Source organism: Triturus cristatus, chromosome 1_2, assembly GCF_964204655.1.
Source record: "Triturus cristatus chromosome 1_2, aTriCri1.1, whole genome shotgun sequence".
In the NCBI taxonomy this organism is placed as follows: Eukaryota; Metazoa; Chordata; class Amphibia; order Caudata; family Salamandridae; genus Triturus; species Triturus cristatus.
Genome location: NC_140580.1, coordinates 365,204,065 through 365,214,756, shown reverse-complemented (window position 1 = coordinate 365,214,756; position 10,692 = coordinate 365,204,065).

Here is a 10,692-nt window from a genome sequence, read left to right as displayed (position 1 = left end):
ACATGAGCGCGTTACACAGGGAAGGGCGCACGGCAGCAACAGCCGGCAGGCACAAGGCTGCAATCTCCTTTTTTGCACGTGCTAAAGGGGTGAGGGATCCCACGAACAGTTTCTTAGCGCAGAGGGCATTGAAGGGATGGCGGCGCATGCAGGCACCGGCCACAGATACTAGGAAGCCGATAGGTTTTGAGCGCTTGTCGGCAGTGCTCCTCGCGCTGCCGGATACATGTAGCTCCGCGGCCGAGGTATGTCTGTTTATAGCGGCATTTTCATTAGCCTTTTATGGGGCATTCAGGGTAAGCGAACTGGTGGCGGCCAACAAATGTGATAGGGTAGGCGGCCTTCAGCTACATGATGTCAGCATGAGGGGTGACACAATGTGGATTACCATCAGGAAATCAAAGACTGATCAAGAAGCCAGGGGCCAAACCTTGGCGTTACACCGGGCACGGAGCAATGTCTGCTGCCCGGTGGCACTAGTGGAGGAGCTCTTGAGACAGCGGGCGCAGGAAGGTAGGGGGCCACTGCTGCTGCATGGGGACGGAACACCTTTGACTAAGTTTCAGTTCCAGAGGGTGCTGGCCATGAGTATGGCCAGGGCTGGTTTTAATCACAAAGAGTTTGGGACGCACTCCTTTCGGATAGGGGCAGCCACAGAAGCAACTGCCAGGGGGTTGAACTCAACCAGTGTGCAAAGGATTGGGAGATGGTCCTCTAATAAGTACAAAGGTTACGTGCGGTTGCACATGTTGTGAGAACAGTTGCCATTTTGAGTCTTGAAACTTGTCCTTTTTGTCTGGTTATTTACAGTTTCACGGGCCTGCGACGCAGGATGGAAACTTCCCATGGATCATCTCAGCAACTCAGCAACATCAAGGAATTGCCCAGAGGACAAAAAGAAGACAAGGGTAGTTTGGGTAATAGGACATTCATTTGTGAAGCGCGCTAACGCAATTTTTCTTGCAGGTTTGGGTAGACGGAGGGCGGAGAGTGGGGGGTGCACGGTCTCCTTCCACGGCAGGGGGGGGCTTCGCCTTAGTCAGTTCAGGGATTATATGTCTGATTTACTAAGACGACATACTGCACCTCCCTCGGCGGTGATCCTTCATCTAGGGGGGAATGATCTGGCAGGCCTGGGTAGGAGGGTCCTCCTGGAAGAGATTATAGCAGCAGCAAGGTGGGTGGCAAAGCGGTTACCGGGGTCTGTGGTTGTATGGTCACAATTGATACCAAGAATGCAATGGAGGGGCGGGGACTCTGTTAGCGCCCTGAATCACTCAGTAAAGAGGATTAACAACAAGCTGGACAGGTTATTTAGAACCCCGGTCTTACAGACCATACCTCATGGGTGCATCTGGGGGGAGCACTTTTACCTGCGGGACGGGGTCCATTTAACTGAGGCAGGGAATGCTCTTTTTATAAGGAATATCCTGGCGTGGGTTGAGGACTTTGGAGGTAGGTTATGACCTTTCTATAGGTAGGTGTGCGGGGGGGGGCCAGATAGTCGGTCAACTATGCTGGCCTGTGGCGGTAAGGTCATAATCGGTGAGCAGCATTTTAAGGTCCTTAGGGGGGGGCGGGCCCATTCACGAAAGGGGCCGCCCATCGGGAGGGGCCATTGGTCTCTCCCAGAACTTCAGGGGCAGGATATGATATCCATTACTTAGAAGGGTGCGGGGGAGGGAGTCCACGCTTTCCTCAGGCTGGTAGCCACCCCTCACAGACACTATGACGTCATCAAGGTGCGCAAGTGTGGGCCCTCCTGTTATGGTTTAATGGAGTTCAGAGCGCACGGGGTGAAACGTGCCCTGGGTTGCGCATGCGCATCTCGAACGTGAGAGCGTAGCTGTAAGGGATCTGACACCGGTTAGCGACCTTGCCGTCCGACTTAATTATTAGAGTGCTTAATTTTCAGGATGTTTAGATTCGGTTAGGAAACACGCTGTACTAGATATTTGTTAAGGTTAGCCCATCTTACAATGTCAAAAATGGATGTAATCTAATGTGCTGAAATGTGCATTCTAAAATCGTCAAATGTTTATTTTATAAAAAATTTTCATTTTATTTTCATATTTTAATAAATACGGCCAGGGGTCCTTTGACCCCTGCCTTCCAAAGACCCATGTGTGGACCTGCTGAATTAAGTAATGCAATTTGTGTAGTAAGGAGGGGTGTGGCCGGTAGTCCCAGACCATGAGAAAAGGGGGGGCCAATCGGCCCCCACGCAGGCATGGCGGGGCCCGGCCCCTCCCATATCCTGTCTCCTTCGTGGTGGCTGTGCCCGCCCCCCCCCCCCCCTTGCCCCGGAAGTAGTTGTGTGCTTCCGGGCCGGGGGGGGGGGGGCGGGGCCGCGATCGCGAAGGGGTTAAGAGCCTGGGGGGGCGCGGGAGGCGGCCTCTTTGTGCCCGCGCTCCCCAGGCTCGCTCCTCGCCCCACCGTGGGGCTCTTTAATTTTCCCCACCCTCCATCCCCTTGGTTAGCGAATTGGGTGATGACAATGGTAGGTATACTGTTTAATGTTGTCGCTTGATCATAAGAATGGCAGGATTGCTGCCTCGGGCGTTCCCCCGCTCACAGGTGGGATATGCAGGTATATATGCTTGGTGCTTCGCTGGGTGTTAACTTATTCTCTCCTTAGGCCTTGTTTCCCGTCTACAGGAGAATGTGCAGATGTAAATGTGGTGTGCTTTGCTGTGTTTTTTTAACTAATTCTCTCCTTAGGCCTTTTTTCCCGTTTTACAGGAAATGTACAAATGTAGATGTTTTCGTGTGTTGCTGTGGTTTTAAGTAACTTTTTCCTTAGTCCCCTTTTTTCCCCTTTTTAGAATAGCAATGTCGTATTTATTATGTGGGTCTGGCGGTAAGGTCATAATCGGTGAGCAGCATTTTAAGGTCCTTAGGGGGGGGCGGGCCCATTCACGAAAGGGGCCGCCCATCGGGAGGGGCCATTGGTCTCTCCCAGAACTTCAGGGGCAGGATATGATATCCATTACTTAGAAGGGTGCGGGGGAGGGAGTCCACGCTTTCCTCAGGCTGGTAGCCACCCCTCACAGACACTATGACGTCATCAAGGTGCGCAAGTGTGGGCCCTCCTGTTATGGTTTAATGGAGTTCAGAGCGCACGGGGTGAAACGTGCCCTGGGTTGCGCATGCGCATCTCGAACGTGAGAGCGTAGCTGTAAGGGATCTGACACCGGTTAGCGACCTTGCCGTCTGACTTAATTATTAGAGTGCTTAATTTTCAGGATGTTTAGATTCGGTTAGGAAACACGCTGTACTAGATATTTGTTAAGGTTAGCCCATCTTACAATGTCAAAAATGGATGTAATCTAATGTTCTGAAATGTGCATTCTAAAATCGTCAAATGTTTATTTTATAAAAAAATTTCATTTTATTTTCATATTTTAATAAATACGGCCAGGGGTCCTTTGACCCCTGCCTTCCAAAGACCCATGTGTGGACCTGCTGAATTAAGTAATGCAATTTGTGTAGTAAGGAGGGGGGTGGCCGGTAGTCCCAGACCATGGGGAGGGGGCGCTTCGCGTTCTGGTCTGCGAGTGTCTCCATTCCCTTCAGGGATCATTCACTCACCACTTCCGGTTCCTCACAGCTTCTTGGATGAAGCATGTCTTGGCGGGCGCCAGCTCCGGCATCCGGCGGTTCTTCTGTAATTTCCATGGCGTTGGGGAAATCGTTCTTCTAGAGGTAGTTGGAGCTGCCTCGCATCCTGCACTTCCTCATTGCCACTCGACCTGTGAAGATAAAACAAACAGTTACAGCTGCATCAGGATCTCCCTGTATGGTAAAACGCTTGCGCTGCTCTGTATTACGGGTAAAGAAACTTATCTGATTTATGTTCCCCTTTGTGGTTCATAAGGACATCTTTATTAGTTTTTGCTTCTTGAGAAAACTGCACTTTGTGAATAGCAGTTTGGGGTTAGCTTCCTGAAAATTAAGGAAGCCACAGTTAGCCTGCATATATTTAGCATTTTTGTTTTGGATCAAACACGCATTTTTGGATATATGCATGTAAGGTTCTGGTTAATTAAACAAATGTATAGATATACTGTTTTTGGGCTACATTTTTCTTTTCTTCTTTTCTATGTGATGGGTAAGGATGTTGCACAACACTCCTAATTAATTAGAGGAAGGTGTTTTTCTGCTTATCTTTATCTGTGTATTTCTCTTCTTGTTTATAGAACTACTTTGGTTCCAGAGAGATTTCTTTATGGATATTAGTGGAAGAGGGGAACGAACAGGTAGCTAATGGAGTTACGTACCTTGGTGAAATAAAGCATTGTTATTCACTAAAGTCATTACAGGGACTCATTCTTGCTCTTGGTCAATCCGAGGGATACTCTTCAATTCTCTTTCCCTTGTTTCCCCTCATCCCCTTACACACTGATCTGGCTTTGACCACGTTGAGCATTGTCAGTGGAGAGGGGACGTGGGGACCTGTTCTTCCAGGTCCTGCATCCCGCTCCCGCGGAAACATCAGGTGAGCCCTTATACTATTATTATTATTTTTTCAAAGTAGAAAGTAGCCACCACCATAAGAGTTAAGAAAGACTCCCCATTGAACATCTTCTCTTTCTCTTCCCCCTCTTATTTTTTTTTATCAGACCAGAGACAGAATCAAAGTCAAACCGTTTAGCCTCAGCACAAACCCAATGGTAAAAGAACATTAATAAAATCAGAAAGTTACCTCTAATCAGGCTGATTGCACCAATGTCTCTCTTGGCAACAAGGCACAAGCTCACCCCTGCAAATATCCAGCGAGCATGAGTAACTGAGCCAAAACTTACTCGATTATCAAGAGCTTGGACCTGAAGATACCCACTCCAACTGATTGCGGGACCCCATTACTGCAACATATATCCAGGACTTCTCCTGAGTCCTAAAAGGTGCGAAAAACTGCAAAGAATCGAAGCAACCAGAAGATGCTGCAGATACCCGCCCCAGGCAACGAGTCAAACAGGGAGACAATGAAACCCACAAAAATTCCCTCTTCACAAGGTGTAGAGGATCCAAACAAAACGTAAAAAGGGTTATTAGTGTTTCCCCAGCAAGTACCTAACGTTTGCAAGATTGTAGAAATCAGGCTTGCACCAAGGAAAAAAACAGGAAGTGCTCCTGTAGGAGGAAGGTATTTGAAGATATTTGAGGCAGTGCTTCTGTTGTTTTAAAGGAAAAAGAAGGAAGCTTTGGATTGTGGGAACTATGAATACACTGGTGAATTCTTATACTGTAAGGAATGGGACATGGAAGGAGATGAGGAGCTAATATAGCATCAAAAACCATGAGAAATTCACAAAAAAACGATTAAAGTGAAATTATGTTTTCTCCTGCTCATAATAGCCAGGTGGCTCAGGGGACTAATGCTTCCACTTCAGTGATCTGTTTTTTGATCTCCTGGTCAAGTTAAAATCCTGCCATGTCCTATTATCCTTCTGAAATTGATTAAATGAGCACCATTTAGTTGGCTAAAAATGAACATCTGTTATTCATTGCAAGCATGTCCTAAAGGGTAAACATGAACTTTACAAATACACATGCATTTTAGAGCCCCAAACGTATGTTTAAAAAAGTCTCTGAAATTACATTTAAAAAACAGTCATAAAGCAGTTATTTGTACAACATAAAACCTAGAAAACCGGTACATGTCAAGCTAAGGTTACTTACGTAAACCTTATCTAATGACCTTACAATGCAAGCCAGAGCTTCCACACCAAATGCACTGCTTATGACCTCAAAATATGTATACCAATAAAAAAAGTAATGTCGCCAGTGATGCCATCAATGTCCTTTGTGATGGTACCTGTTACATCATGGAAAGTGCATCTGAACCATAATTAGAGAGTCATTGTTGCCAACTCTGTGATATACCTATGTGCATTGTTAAACAAATATGCTGCTTATCTGCATATTCATTTACAGCTATAGCTTGTGGCAGATGCATTAACGGTTCTCACACATAAATGGAAAAACTGATGTCCACACAATATCTGAGTGGATGCAACATATTCTACAAATCGGAAAATAAATAGCGGCTTTCTACTTTGGTGTTGGGTTGATTTAACCTATGGTTTATTAGAAAACTGCTCTGTCCAGAAAATGTGAAATAGCCATATCAAATGTTGAAGTATCATCATTCTAAATAGCTAGAGACCCCATTTCTATAAAAGAACTGGTTTAAGGAAAGGTTAACTTCTCTGACTCCGACTACCCTTGACCACAAATTACATGGTAAAACGTTTGTTGATGCACAGTCCAAACACATTAATCTCATCAACGATTCAAAAGAACTTGTTGGGCCCTCTGTTCACAGTATTATACTTAGGTATAGCTTTCAGAAGTTCATGCTACTTTAAAAGTCACACCCACAAAAGAGTAAGGGGCTTATTTATGAGCCCTTGCGTCACTTTTGCGCCACCGGTGCGTCACATTTTGTGACGCACCAGCGGCATAAAAAATGCGCCTTGTTGCACTATATTTACAAAGTGACGCATCTAGGTAGATGCGTCACCTTGTAAACCCCGGCTCCAGATTATACCTGTGCCAGGTATAATGTATGCAGGGAGGGCATTCCGACGCGAGAAAGGGTCGTAGAAGTAACGCAGTGAAATCTATGGCAGGCGTAACACTGACGCAGGCACATTTCACATGGGACTTGCCCTTGTGTAATGACCCATTGCTAGAGTTGAGTCACTTTTGTGACACACTCCAGCAATGCATCATTTTTGCGCCTACAGATACGTCAGAAATACTGACGTATCTGTAACTCCTTGCGACATGATGGTTCATACTGTAAATATAAACCATCATTGGTGTCGCAAGGAGGGCGCAATGAAATTTGACACATCGCTGTTTTCTCGCAGCAATGCATCACTTTTCATAAATGAGGCCCAAAGAGAATTGCAAGTCTGAAAACTCACTTTTGCATTTACTACATCCCTAAAGATGTCAAAAGAGGTGTGAATGTAATGCAGCACATGTTTGGAGCAAGTTGAGTACCACAAATAGCCAACCACTGGTACTGCAATAAAAAAACCAAAGTTTATTAATTAAATATATAGCTTCTAACTAGTTTACTAAATATTAAATACAAATAAAATCGGTAATGAGGGTAATATTTAATTTTAGTATCCATACATTTTAGCAATACATTTATATTATTTTATGATTTAAATCACACCCAATTTCAGGAGGTAATGTGCTGTAAAATGTTTTTTTATTTCCAGTTTAATAATTACCATTTCTAAGAATTTACATTTATATTATACATAAAAATATTTGTATTTGTTTTTTTTAAAAAATCATAAACTTTATTACATTTCCGCATACATTCTAGGGGTACCAATATTCAAAGTGGGGGTGTGCCTTCAGAAACACCCCAAGATTTGGAAGAGGTGGGCAGAATATTAGGGATTATATTTTGAGCCCATTCCGGCTGTACCAACAAGTAAAGAATTGGTGTGACGACAAGATGATGAGAGACAAATTGAGATGTAAATATATAGTAAGTATATAGTCATTAGATTTGGGTGGCTGAGAACTGCATGCTTTAGTCTTTATATTAGATACATGGCACAGCTGTTTATTTTTGGGGCAATGGTTCTGGCATTCTTAGATTCCATACAAATTAATTTTGATATTGCAAATGATGACATCAATATTGCAATTCCTACCTTTAGAACCTCTCATACATTGCTTCGATCTTTCTCTGGACCTGCCTTCCTCCTCTGAAACTCGCCTCTTGTGGAAATAGGATCAATCCTACTCTGCAGTCCCTTCACCGTCTTATAAAAAACTCATTTTTTAGACTTCATCTGTCATATTCACTCTGATGTAAAGTAACAGTTATATTGTAGCTGCACTTACACAGTTTTATAAACTATTCTGATTCCTGTATAATAACATCACTTCTCCTCAACTCCTAACTGCTATCCCCCTTGTTCCATCCTACTCGTCACCTCCTGTCACTGTTCTAGCTACTATAGTTACTTTGTAAACCCATCTATGCATCGAGGTAGTGATGTAGTATATAAGACTTTAAAATACATATATAAATAAATATGGAGATATATGTATCTCAGTTGCATAGTTATCTGCCCTGGTGGTGGACATCTGCCAACAAGGTGGCATGTAAAATACAGTTGTAAAGTTACTTGTCTAGTCTAAAGACATCTCTAACTAAATTAAAAATGAGAGGTATATCTTTACCTCCATCTTCAGAATTGCTCAAGTGTGTCACAAATAAAATACATGAAGGGAGAGCAACTGAGAGATTACCCTCAGATCTCTCCTGTCCTTTTCACATTCATTACAAGTGAGATAACCCTATCTCACCAAGAGAAAAAACAACAAAGGAATGCTGGTCCCTACCCCACCCCTACCTGCAGGGAGTTCATAAGTGTACTTACCTAGCATTCCCTCTGTTCTCTTTTCTGTCTTCTGACAGAATGGGACAAATCTGGGGCTGGTTCTCCTGGCAGGATGGCATCTTCGCTGTTGGGCGGTGGGGGTGTTGCTGGCTGGTCCTGTCTCCATCTCTGCCAGGCTTGGAGGGAGACGTGCACGTTTCCTCTTTGGGCCCGATTGTACATGGATTGTGTTTCCCCGCTGGGAAGATGTGGGCCACGCCTGCCTAACAGCTGAGCATGACGTGAAGCGTGTAGTTTTCAAAGTGGTTACTCTGTGCTGCCGGGGAGTGCGGTGCACTTCCAGGTCAGATTACTGTTTTCCGGCGATGTTAAGATGTTAAATGGTTCAGTATCTCAGGCGCGATAATGCCGGTCGGCTGTGCGGGAAGCAACTCGGGGTCAGAGAGGTTTTTTTTTTTTTGCATTCATCTGGCGACCGATGGATGAGTACTCCATACCGGTTTCATGTGTATGTTGGACATTGTCTTTCCAGCAAGGCTGTTCCTTGGTGGTATGGAGTACCCCTGTTACTGGGTGACGTTTCCTTTGCTATGTGCCTCCGGGGTGCTGGACTTTGTCAGTATGGGCAAACACTCTTGCAAATGCAAGCATGTCGGGGATTCTTCCTCCGCCTCTTTTGCCCTCTTCCTCTTCTTCACCAGCATGGTCCAAACCCAACAGGGTGGGGCACGATGGTAGGATCAAACGCCCAATTAAAGAGACTTTGCAGGAGATGGGAGGAGGAGCCCGGCCCAAGCCCTCTGTCCTAGCTCAGCCCTCTCATTCCTCGAGTTCTGATGAAGAGTGGATGGGGGAACACAAAGGAAAATATGTGGATAAAGACATGTTGCCTGAGTTTCTGAGGCATTTTTAGTCCAATATGGGCTTTCCTGAGGAGGAGGCTCCAAGCATATCTGGTGGTTCGTTGCTTCATCAGTTTCAGAGTGCAGCAAAGGTGGAGGTGCCTGTACATCCCTACATCCATGAGGTGTTGAAGAAGGAGTTGAGGGACCCTGATTGGATCCTGGTGCCCCGTTTCATGGGAAAGCTGTATCCTCTCCAGAGACTTGCCAGACTTGATTCCCATTGATTCCTTTTTTGCTAGTCTGGTAGGGCAGGCCTTCTTGGCTGAGGATGTTGTTATTAGAGATTCTGTCGATAAGAAGGTTGATGAGTCCCTCAGGAAAGTTTACCCAGGTTCTTATCTGACTCTGCATGCTGGTATTTATGGGCGTTATGTTCCTCAGTCTCTATTTCAGATATCAAGGCTCTGTATCAGTCCCTGGATGATACGTCAGACTGTTCTGAGCTTTGGAACATATCGAGCACCAGATGGAGTTTTTTTCGGATGTGTCCTTTGATGTGGTGTAGGCCTAGTCTCTTTCAGGTGGCGCTCGTGTGGCAGCATGCCGCAATCTGGTTTTGAAAGATTGGAAAGCTGATTCTGCTCAAAAGGTTTCTGCCATGCGTTTGCCTTTCGAAGGGACTATGATGTTTGGGGGAGAGTTGGATGGCAAGGCAAGTTACACAAGCTTTTTAAAGGAAAGAAGTTTTCTTCTTCTTTGAAGCAGTCCTCCACTGATAAAGGGTCTTCAAAGCCTAAATCCTCCCTTTCGTCATCCTTCTAGAAGGTAGTTTTCTATGGATCATGGGAGGTTTTCTTCTGGCCGGGGGCGGGACAGGAAGGCGAAGTCTCCCTCACCTAAGCCTTGTTATGACCATGGTGGACGAACCGGAATTGTTGGTAGGAGGACGGATTCTGCGCTTTCTTTCGGCCTGGATGCAGTCTTCTTCAGATGAGTGGGCATTGGACTTTGTGAGCCAGGGGTACCACATAGAGTTCACGAGGCCTGGTCCAGATTCCGGGGTTTGTCTGATTACATGGCCATCCTGTCAGACCAACAGAACCAAGTTGTCCCTGGGGATTGGGTCACTCCTGCAGAAAGGGGCAATTCAGGTGGTGCCTCCTCTGTAGAGGGGGATAATATTTTATTCCCTGATCTTTCTTGTTGCCAAATTGACAGAGGGGTTCTGTCTGGTGCTGGACTTGAAGGCTCTGAACAAGTTTGTTGATTGCCTGTCCTTCAGGATGGAGACTCTTCAGAGGGTGATCCCCTTGGTTCTTCCGAGGCATTTCATGTGCACCCTGCATTTGCAGGATGCTTACTATCATGTCCAAATTCATCCCATATGCAGGTTCCTGAGGTTTTGCCTTCGAGGACATCATTTTCAGTTTTCTATCCTGCCCTTTGGCCTTTGATCTGCCCCG